Genomic DNA, 10,693 nt, shown 5'->3' with positions numbered 1-10,693 from the left:
GTACGTTCCAGTGAGACAGGGAGGTTATGGACCGGTACAGTTTCAGGGCATATTTGTGTGGAGTTCTGCATTGGTACGTTCCAGTGAGACAGGGTGGTTATGGAGGGGTACAGGTTCAGGGCATATTTGTGTGGAGTTCTGCATTGGTACGTTCCAGTGAGACAGGGTGGTTATGGGGGGGGGGGGGGGTACAGGTTCAGGGCATATTTGTGTGGTGTTCTGCATTGGTACGTTCCAATGAGACAGGGAGGTTATTGCGGGGTACAGGTTCAGGGCATATTTGTGTGGTGATCTGCAATGGTACGTTCCAGTGTGACAGGCAGGTTATGGAGGTTACAGGTTCAGGGCATATTTGTGTGGAGTTCTGCGTTGGGATGTTCCAGTGAGACAGGGAGGTTATGGAGGGGTACAGGTTCAGGGCATATTTGTGTGTAGTTCTGCATTGGTACATTGCAGTGAGACCGGGAGGTTATGCAGGGTAGAGGTTCAGGGCATATTTGTGTGGAGTTCTGCAGTGGTACGTTCCAGTGAGACAGGGAGGTTATGGATGGGTACAGTTTCAGGGCATATTTGTGTGGAGTTCCGCATTGGTTCTTTCTAGTCAGACAGGGAAGTTATGGAGGGTACAGGTTCATGGCAAATTTGCGTGGAGTTCTGCAGTGGGACGTTCCAGTGAGACAGGGAGATTATGGACGGGTACAGGTTCAGGGCATATTTGTGTGGAGTTCTGCATTGGTACGTTCCAGTGAGACAGGGAAGTTATGGAGGGGTACAGTTTCAGGGCATATTTGTCTGGAGTTCTGCATTGGTACGTTCCAGTGAGACAGGGAGGTTATTGCGGGGTACAGGTTCAGGGCATATTTGTGTGGTGTTCTGCAATGGTACGTTCCAGTGTCACAGGCAGGTTATGGAGGGTACAGGTTAAGGGCATATTTGTGTGGAGTTCTGCGTTGGGACGTTCCAGTGAGACAGGGAGGTTATGGAGGGGTACAGGTTCAGGGGATATTTGTGTGGAGTTCTGCATTGGTACGTTCCAGTGAGACAGGGAGGTTATGGAGGCGTACAGGTTCAGGGCATATTAGTGTGTAGTTCTGCATTGGTACATTCCAGTGAGACCGGGAGGTTATGGAGCGTACAGCATCAGGGCATATTTGTGTTGAGTTCTGCAGTGGTACGTTCCAGTGAGACAGGGAGGTAATGGACGGGTACAGGTTCAGGGCATATGTGTTTGGAGTTCTGCATTGGTTCTTTCCAGTGAGACAGGGAGGTTATGGAGGGTACAGGTTCAATGCATGTTTGTGTGGAGTTCTGCAGTGGGATGTTCCACTGAGACTGGGAGAATATGGACGGGTACATGTTCAGGGCATATTTGTGTGGAGTTCTGCATTGGTACGTTCCAGTGAGACAGGGCGGTTATTTCGGGGTACAGGTTCAGTGCATATTTGTGTGGTGTTCTGCAGTGGTACGTTCCAGTGAGACAGGTAGGTTATGCAGGGTAAAGGTTCAGGGCATATTTGAGTGGAGTTCGGCATTGGTGAGTTCCAGTGAGACAGGGAGGTTATGGAGGGGTACAGGTTCAGGGCATATTTGTGTGGAGTTCTGCATTGGTACGTTCCAGTGAGACAGGGAGGTTATGGAGGTTACAGGTTCAGGGCATATTTGTGTGGAGTTCTGCATTGGTACGTTCCAGTGAGACAGGGAGGTTATGCAGGGTACAGGTTCAGGGCATATTTGTCTGGAGTTCCGCAGTGGTACGTTCCAGTGAGACAGGGAGGTTATGGACCGGTACAGTTTCCGGGCATATTTGTGTGGAGTTCTGCATTGGTACCTTCTAGTGAGACAGGGTGGTTATGGAGGGGTACAGGTTCAGGGCATATTTGTGTGGTGTTCTGCAATGGTACGTTCCAGTGAGACAGGGAGGTTATGCAGGGTACAGGTTCAGGGCATATTTGTGTGGAGTTCTGCATTGGTGAGTTCCAGTGAGACAGGGAGGTTATGGAGGGGTACAGGTTCAGGGCATATTTGTTTGGAGTTCTGCATTGGAACGTTCCAATCAGACAGGGAGGTTATGGAGGGTACAGGTTCATAGCAAATTTGTGTGGAATTCTGCAGTCGGCCGTTCCAGTGAGACAGGGAGGTTATGGACGGGTACAGGTTCAGGGCATATTTGTGTGGAGTTCTGCATTGGTACGTTCCAGTGAGACAGGGAGGTTATGGAGGCGTACAGGTTCAGGGCATATTTGTGTGTAGTTCTGCATTGGTACATTCCAGTGAGACCGGGAGGTTATGGAGCTTAAAGCATCAGGGCATATTTGTGTTGAGTTCTGCAGTGGTACGTTCCAGTGAGACAGGGAGGTAATGGACGGGTACAGGTTCAATGCATATTTGTGTGGAGTTCTGCAGTGGGATGTTCCACTGAGACTGGGAGAATATGGACGGGTGCATGTTCAGGGCATATTTGTGTGGAGTTCTGCATTGGTACGTTCCAGTGAGACAGGGCGGTTATTTCGGGTTACAGGTTCAGTGCATATTTGTGTGGTGTTCTGCAGTGGTACGTTCCAGTGAGACAGGGAGGTTATGGAGGGGTACAGGTTCAGGGCATATTTGTGTGGTGTTCTGCAATGGTACGTTCCAGTGTGACAGGCAGGTTATGGAGGGTACAGGTTCAGGGCATATTTGTGTGGAGTTCTGCGTTGGGACGTTCCAGTGAGACAGGGAGGTTATGGAGGGGTACAGGTTCAGGGGATATTTGTGTGGAGTTCTGCATTGGTACGTTCCAGTGAGACAGGGAGGTTATGGAGGCGTACAGGTTCAGGGCATATTAGTGTGTAGTTCTGCATTGGTACATTCCAGTGAGACCGGGAGGTTATGGAGCGTACAGCATCAGGGCATATTTGTGTTGAGTTCTGCAGTGGTACGTTCCAGTGAGACAGGGAGGTAATGGACGGTTTCAGGTTCAGGGCATATGTGTTTGGAGTTCTGCATTGGTTCTTTCCAGTGAGACAGGGAGGTTATGGAGGGTACAGGTTCAATGCATGTTTGTGTGGAGTTCTGCAGTGGGATGTACCACTGAGACTGGGAGAATATGGACGGGTACATGTTCAGGGCATATTTGTGTGGAGTTCTGCATTGGTACGTTCCAGTGAGACAGGGCGGTTATTTCGGGGTACAGGTTCAGTGCATATTTGTGTGGTGTTCTGCAGTGGTACGTTCCAGTGAGACAGGGAGGTTATGCAGGGTAAAGGTTCAGGGCATATTTGAGTGGAGTTCGGCATTGGTGAGTTCCAGTGAGACAGGGAGGTTATGGAGGGGTACAGGTTCAGGGCATATTTGTGTGGAGTTCTGCATTGGTACGTTCCAGTGAGACAGGGAGGTTATGGAGGTTACAGGTTCAGGGCATATTTTTGTGGAGTTCTGCATTGGTACGTTCCAGTGAGACAGGGAGGTTATGCAGGGTACAGGTTCAGGGCATATTTGTCTGGAGTTCTGCAGTGGTACGTTCCAGTGAGACAGGGAGGTTATGGACCGGTACAGTTTCAGGGCATATTTGTGTGGAGTTCTGCATTGGTACGTTCTAGTGAGACAGGGTGGTTATGGAGGGGTACAGGTTCAGGGCATATTTGTGTGGTGTTCTGCAATGCTACGTTCCAGTGAGACAAGGAGGTTATGCAGGGTACAGGTTCAGGGCATATTTGTGTGGAGTTCTGCATTGGTACCTTCTAGTGAGACAGGGTGGGTATGGAGGGGTACAGGTTCAGGGCATATTTGTGTGGTGTTCTGCAATGGTACGTTCCAGTGAGACAGGGAGGTTATGCAGGGTACAGGTTCAGGGCATATTTGTGTGGAGTTCTGCATTGGTGAGTTCCAGTGAGACAGGGAGGTTATGGAGGGGTACAGGTTCAGGGCATATTTGTTTGGAGTTCTGCATTGGAACGTTCCAATCAGACAGGGAGGTTATGGAGGGTACAGGTTCATAGCAAATTTGTGTGGAATTCTGCAGTCGGACGTTCCAGTGAGACAGGGAGGTTATGGACGGGTACAGGTTCAGGGCATATTTGTGTGGAGTTCTGCATTGGTACGTTCCAGTGAGACAGGGAGGTTATGGAGGCGTACAGGTTCAGGGCATATTTGTGTGGAGTTCTGCAGTGGGATGTTCCACTGAGACTGGGAGAATATGGACGGGTACATGTTCAGGGCATATTTGTGTGGAGTTCTGCATTGGTACGTTCCAGTGAGACAGGGCGGTTATGCAGGGTAAAGGTTCAGGGCATATTTGAGTGGAGTTCGGCATTGGTGAGTTCCAGTGAGACAGGGAGGTTATGGAGGGGTACAGGTTCAGGGCACATTTGTGTGGAGTTCTGCATTGGTACGTTCCAGTGAGACAGGGAGGTTATGGAGGTTACAGGTTCAGGGCATATTTGTGTGGAGTTCTGCATTGGTACGTTCCAGTGCGACAGGGAGGTTATGCAGGGTACAGGTTCAGGGCATATTTGTCTGGAGTTCTGCAGTGGTACGTTCCAGTGAGACAGGGAGGTTATGGACCGGTACAGTTTCAGGGCATATTTGTGTGGAGTTCTGCATTGGTACGTTCTAGTGAGACAGGGTGGTTATGGAGGGGTACAGGTTCAGGGCATATTTGTGTGGTGTTCTGCCATGGTACGTTCCAGTGAGACAGGGAGGTTATGCAGGGTACAGGTTCAGGGCATATTTGTGTGGAGTTCTGCATTGGTACGTTTCTGTGAGACAGAGCGGTTATGGAGGTGTACAGGTTCAGGGCATATTTGAGTGGTGCTCTGCAGTGGTACGTTCCAGTGAGATAGGGAGCTTATGCAGGGTACAGGTTCAGGGCATATTTGTCTGTAGTTCTGCAGTTGTACGTTCCAGTGAGACAGGGAGGTTATGGACCGGTACAGTTTCAGGGCATATTTGTGTGGAGTTCTGCATTGGTACGTTCCAGTGAGACAGGGTGGTTATGGAGGGGTACAGGTTCAGGGCATATTTGTGTGGAGTTCTGCATTGGTACGTTCCAGTGAGACAGGGTGGTTATGGGGGGGGGGGTACAGGTTCAGGGCATATTTGTGTGGAGTTCTGCATTGGTACGTTCCAATCAGACGGAGGTTATGGAGGGTACAGGTTCAGGGCATATTTTTGTGGAATTCTGCAGTGGGACGTTCCACTGAGACAGGGAGATTATGGACGGGTACATGTTCAGGGCATATTTGTGTGGAGTTCTGCATTGGTACGTTCCAGTGAGACAGAGCGGTTATGGAGGGGACAGGTTCAGGGCATGTTTGTGTGGATTTCTGCAGTGGTACGTTCCAGTGAGACAGGGTGGTTGTGGATGGGTACAGGTTCAGGGCATATTTGTGTGGTGTTCTGCAATGGTACGTTCCAGTGAGACAGTGAGGTTATGGAGGGTACAGGTTCAGGGCATATTTGTGTGGAGTTCTGCATTGCTACGTTCCAGTGAGACAGGGTGGTTATGGTGGGGTACAGGTTCAGAGCATATTTGTGTGATGTTCTGCAATGGTACGTTCCAGTGAGACAGGGAGGTTATGCAGGGTACAGGTTCAGGGCATATTTGAGTGGAGATCGGCATTGGTACGTTCCAGTGAGACAGGGTGGTTATGGAGGGGTACAGGTTCAGGGCATATTTGTGTAGTGTTCTGCAATGGTACGTTCCAGTGAGACAGGGAGGTTATGCAGGGTACAGTTTCAGGGCATATTTGTGTGGAGTTCTGCATTGGTATTTTCCAGTCCGACAGGGAAGCTATGGAGGGGTACAGGTTCAGGGCATATTTGTGTGGAGTTCTGCAGTGGTACGTTCCAGTGAGACAGGTTGGTTATGGATGGGTACAGGTTCAGGGCATATTTGTGTGGTGTTCTGCAATGGTACATTCCAGTGAGGCAAGGAGGTTATGGAGGGTACAGCATCAGGGCATATTTGTGTTGAGTTCTGCAGTGGTACGTTCCAGTGAGAGAGGGAGGTAATGGACGGGTACATGTTCAGGGCATATTTGTTTGGAGTTCTGCATTGGTACATTCCAGTGAGACAGGGAGGTTATGGAGGGTACAGGTTCAATGTATATTTGAGTGGAGTTCTGCAGTGGGACGTTCCAATCAGACAGGGAGGTTATGGAGGGTACAGGTTCATAGCAAATTTGTGTGGAGTTCTGCAGTGGGACGTTCCAGTGAGACAGGGAGGTTATGGACGGGTACAGGTTCAGGGCATATTTGTGTGGAGTTCTGCATTGCTACGTTCCAGTGAGACAGGGAAGCTATGGAGGGGTACAGGTTCAGGGCATATTTGTGTGTTGTTCTGCATTCGTACATTCCAGTGAGACAAGGAGGTTATGGAGGGTACAGCATCAGGGCAAATTGGGGTTGAGTTCTGCAGTGGTACGTTCCAGTGAGAAAGGGAGGTAATGGACGGGTACGGGTTCAGGGCATATTTGTTTGGAGTTCTGCATTGGTACATTCCAGTGAGACAGGGAGTTTATGGAGGGTACAGGTTCAATGTATATTTGTGTGGAGTTCTGCAGTGGGACGTTCCAGTGAGACAGGGAGGTTATGGATGGGTACAGTTTCAGGGCATATTTGTGTGGAGTTCCTCATTGGTACTTTCCAGTGAGACAGGGAGGTTATGGAGGGTACAGGTTCAATGTATATTTGTTTGGAGTTCTGCAGTGGGACGTTCCAATCAGCCAGGGAGGTTATGGAGGGTACAGGTTCATAGCAAATTTGTGTGGAGTTCTGCCGTGGGACGTTCCAGTGAGACAGGGAGGTTATGGACGGGTACAGGTTCAGGGCATAATTGTGTTGAGTTCTGCATTGGTACCTTCTAGTGAGACAGGGAAGCTATGGACGGGTACAGGTTCAGGGCATATTTGTGTGGAGTTCTGTATTGGTACGTTGCAGTGAGACAGGGAGGTTATGGAGGGGTACAGGTTCAGGGCATATTTGTGTGGAGTTCTGCATTGGTACGTTCCAGTGAGACAAGGAGGTTATGGAGGGGTACAGGGTCAGGGCATATTTGTGTGTAGTTCTGCATTGGTACATTCCAGTGAGACAAGGAGGTTATGGAGGGTACAGCATCATGGCATATTTGTGTTGAGTTCTGCAGTGGTACGTTCCAGTGAGAAAGGGAGGTAATGGACGGGTACAGGTTCAGGGCATATTTGTTTGGAGTTCTGCATTGGTACATTCCAGTGAGACAGGGAGGTTATGGAGGGTACAGGTTCAATGTATATTTGTGTGGAGTTCTGCAGTGGGACGTTCCAGTGAGACAGGGAGGTTATGGATGGGTACAGTTTCAGGGCATATTTGTGAGGAGTTCCGCATTGGTACTTTCCAGTCAGACAGGGAGGTTATGGAGGGTACAGATTCATGGCAAATTTGTGTGGAGTTCTGCAGTGGGACGTTCCAGTGAGACAGGGAGGTTATGGACGGGTACAGGTTCAGGGCATATTTGTGTGGAGTTCTGCATTGGTACGTTCCAGTGAGACAGGGAAGTTATGGAGGGGTACAGGTTCAGGGCATATTTGTCTGGAGTTCTGCATTGGTACGTTCCAGTGAGACAGGGAGGTTATTGCGGGGTACAGGTTCAGGGCTTATTTGTGTGGTGATCTGCAATGGTACGTTCCAGTGTGACAGGCAGGTTATGGAGGTTACAGGTTCAGGGCATATTTGTGTGGAGTTCTGCGTTGGGATGTTCCAGTGAGACAGGGAGGTTATGGAGGGGTACAGGTTGTTGGGGTTAATTCGAGACTGCCATTACAGGTCAGGAGTGGCTCACGTAACACACATAATGTTAGGAGGCCGGGATGCGTGGGAGGGGGGAGCGAAACTGGGGACCCCGCTACATCGAAACTACTAGTGTCACGCGATTCAGTAAACAAAAGAAACAGGTAACTCGTGAGCATATGGCTGCGGGCCAATAAGATGGACACAAGTGCCCGATATTACCTAATATGTAGCGGGGTTGTGCTGGGGGGAAAAGGGGTATAAATAAGAGCAGATTGTAAGGGGAAAACAGAACGCCTTCTCCAGCGACTCCGTGGATTCGCTGTGCCAGTTACGAATTCTGCAATAAAGCCACGTTTTGTAATATTCCGGTGTAAGTTGTCTCTCTTCCTAAACGAACACAGGGCAGAATTTCAAGCCCAACATTTGGTGACCCCGACGTGGGGAGGGAGAGACAACACAGGCTGGCGGGTCCGACGGCAGACAACTTGCGGCCGCAAGCTCGACTAAGGTCAGGAAGTGCCTGTTATATCTAAGACTTCCACTAGATAGTTAAATCACTGAGTTAGATCTTGTCTGCTGACGGATCCTCACCAACCCCAAATTACCCTGGGAGAGATCATTCCCGGTGCAGAATCGTGACTGGTAAGTACTAACTCTTATCTGTTTTTAGGAAGATTCTCCGCCCGTGGAAAAGTCTTCTGAGTGAGGGTACCCGCCGCCCACGATGGGCATAAAAGTCTCAGGAGTGAGGAGAAAAGTGTTGCGGACACCGTAGTACACAGGGATAATGACGGCGCCTACCTTAGACTGGTTGTTAAGAGGAGAAATCTCCCACGCGAAGGTCAGGTTTTGAAAGGCGACCGTCCCACATTTGATCCTCTCTGTGTACTAGGGAGCCATGGAGCACTTCCAATTTCGAGTTACCAAATCTCAGACATTTGTGTGTTGAGTAACAGAGTATATGAGAGTTTTTAGAAATATGGTAAAATTGATAACTGTGCGAGTTCAATAATCTAACAGTGAGCAGCCGCAGGGGTCGGACACCATCAAGGTAGGAGTGGAAGTGTTCCTCCGAGGCCCAGGGAAGCTCACCTGGAACGGAAAACGGTGGCATGGTCCATACCCTGTCGCCGAGGTCTCCAACAGGGCATTAAAAGGTAAGAAGGGAGGGGGACAATAACTGGCATCATTTTCTACTGGCTAAATAAGATCTCTGGCAAGTGGGGAGCGTTTCTGGGACAGTCGGCTCTAGGACTGTCTATTTAAATTGCTATCTTTATCACGTGTGGTTGTTGTTGCATACCCTGTATTAGGACCCTAGTCATCCGGACTATAGATCGAGCCTTGACTGGAAAGAATGGACCTCCACCGGCGTACCAGGCACCCTTGTTCCCGGTGGAAGGGGAGGACACGGCCCTCCCGGAAAGCGGACGCGCTATGTGAGGACACGGACTGAAATGGACCATGGCAAGGGGGGGATTGTGAATTTGTTATTGATTAAGTTTTCTGAAATGTTGCATGCTACTTGTAAAAATTGCGGATGTTTAGGGAACCCCTACCCATATTTTGTGACCCTAGGTCGGACAAATCAGGATAAGCAAATAGGGAGGACACGCCAAAGAGTGCCGGGGGACGCTCACCTCTCTGCCTGATCCCGGCAGCCGCGGAAAAGATTGTAAGGGATGTGGGGATGTGGCCTCTGGGAGGCCAAGGGAGGGAGTGTTGGGGTTAATTCGAGACTGCCATTACAGGTCAGGAGTGGCTCACGTAACACACATAATGTTAGGAGGCCGGGATGCGAGGGAGGGGGGAGCGAAACTGGGGACCCCGCTACATCGAAACTACTAGTGTCACGCGATTCAGTAAACAAAAGAAACAGGTAACTCGTGAGCATATGGCTGCGGGCCAATAAGATGGACACAAGTGCCCGATATTACCTAATATGTAGCGGGGTTGTGCTGGGGGGAAAAGGGGTATAAATAAGAGCAGATTGTAAGGGGAAAACAGAACGCCTTCTCCAGCGACTCCGTGGATTCGCTGTGCCAGTTACGAATTCTGCAATAAAGCCACGTTTTGTAATATTCCGGTGTAAGTTGTCTCTCTTCCTAAACGAACACAGGGCAGAATTTCAAGCCCAACAAGGTTCAGGGCATATTTGTGTGTAGTTCTGCATTGGTACATTCCAGTGAGACAGGGAGGTTATGCAGGGTAGAGGTTCAGGGCATATTTGTGTGGAGTTCGGCATTGGTGAGTTCCAGTGAGACAGGGAGATTATGGACGGGTACAGGTTCAGGGCATATTTGTGTGGAGTTCTGCATTGGTACGTTCCAGTGAGACAGGGAAGTTATGGAGGGGTACAGTTTCAGGGCATATTTGTCTGGAGTTCTGCATTGGTACGTTCCAGTGAGACAGGGAGGTTATTGCGGGGTACAGGTTCAGGGCATATTTGTGTGGTGTTCTGCAATGGTACGTTCCAGCGTGACAGGCAGGTTATGGAGGGTACAGGTTCAGGGCATATTTGTGTGGAGTTCTGCGTTGGGACGTTCCAGTGAGACAGGGAGGTTATGGAGGGGTACAGGTTCAGGGGATATTTGTGAGGAGTTCTGCATTGGTACGTTCCAGTGAGACAGGGAGGTTATGGAGGCGTACAGGTTCAGGGCATATTAGTGTGTAGTTCTGCATTGGTACATTCCAGTGAGACCGGGAGGTTATGGAGCGTACAGCATCAGGGCATATTTGTGTTGAGTTCTGCAGTGGTACGTTCCAGTGAGACAGGGAGGTAATGGACGGGTACAGGTTCAGGGCATATGTGTTTGCAGTTCTGCTTTGGTTCTTTCCAGTGAGACAGGGAGGTTATGGAGGGTACAGGTTCAATGCATGTTTGTGTGGAGTTCTGCAGTGGGATGTTCCACTGAGACTGGGAGAATATGGACGGGTACATGTTCAG

The 10,693-nt window shown here is 49.7% G+C and overlaps 1 long non-coding RNA gene across 1 annotated transcript; it reads left to right on the top strand.

Annotated features, from left to right (window-relative positions):
• Positions 1-7,834: 7,834 nt before the first annotated feature.
• On the top strand, positions 7,835-9,834 carry LOC140723504 (uncharacterized). The gene is made up of 3 exons (XR_012097913.1): positions 7,835-8,388; positions 8,767-8,903; positions 9,060-9,834. It is a non-coding gene; the product is annotated as an uncharacterized lncRNA (long non-coding RNA).
• The last annotated feature ends 859 nt before the right edge of the window (positions 9,835-10,693 follow it).

Source organism: Hemitrygon akajei, unplaced genomic scaffold (assembly GCF_048418815.1).
Source record: "Hemitrygon akajei unplaced genomic scaffold, sHemAka1.3 Scf000116, whole genome shotgun sequence".
Taxonomy (NCBI): Eukaryota; Metazoa; Chordata; class Chondrichthyes; order Myliobatiformes; family Dasyatidae; genus Hemitrygon; species Hemitrygon akajei.
This window is presented reverse-complemented; position numbering and strand designations above follow the sequence as displayed.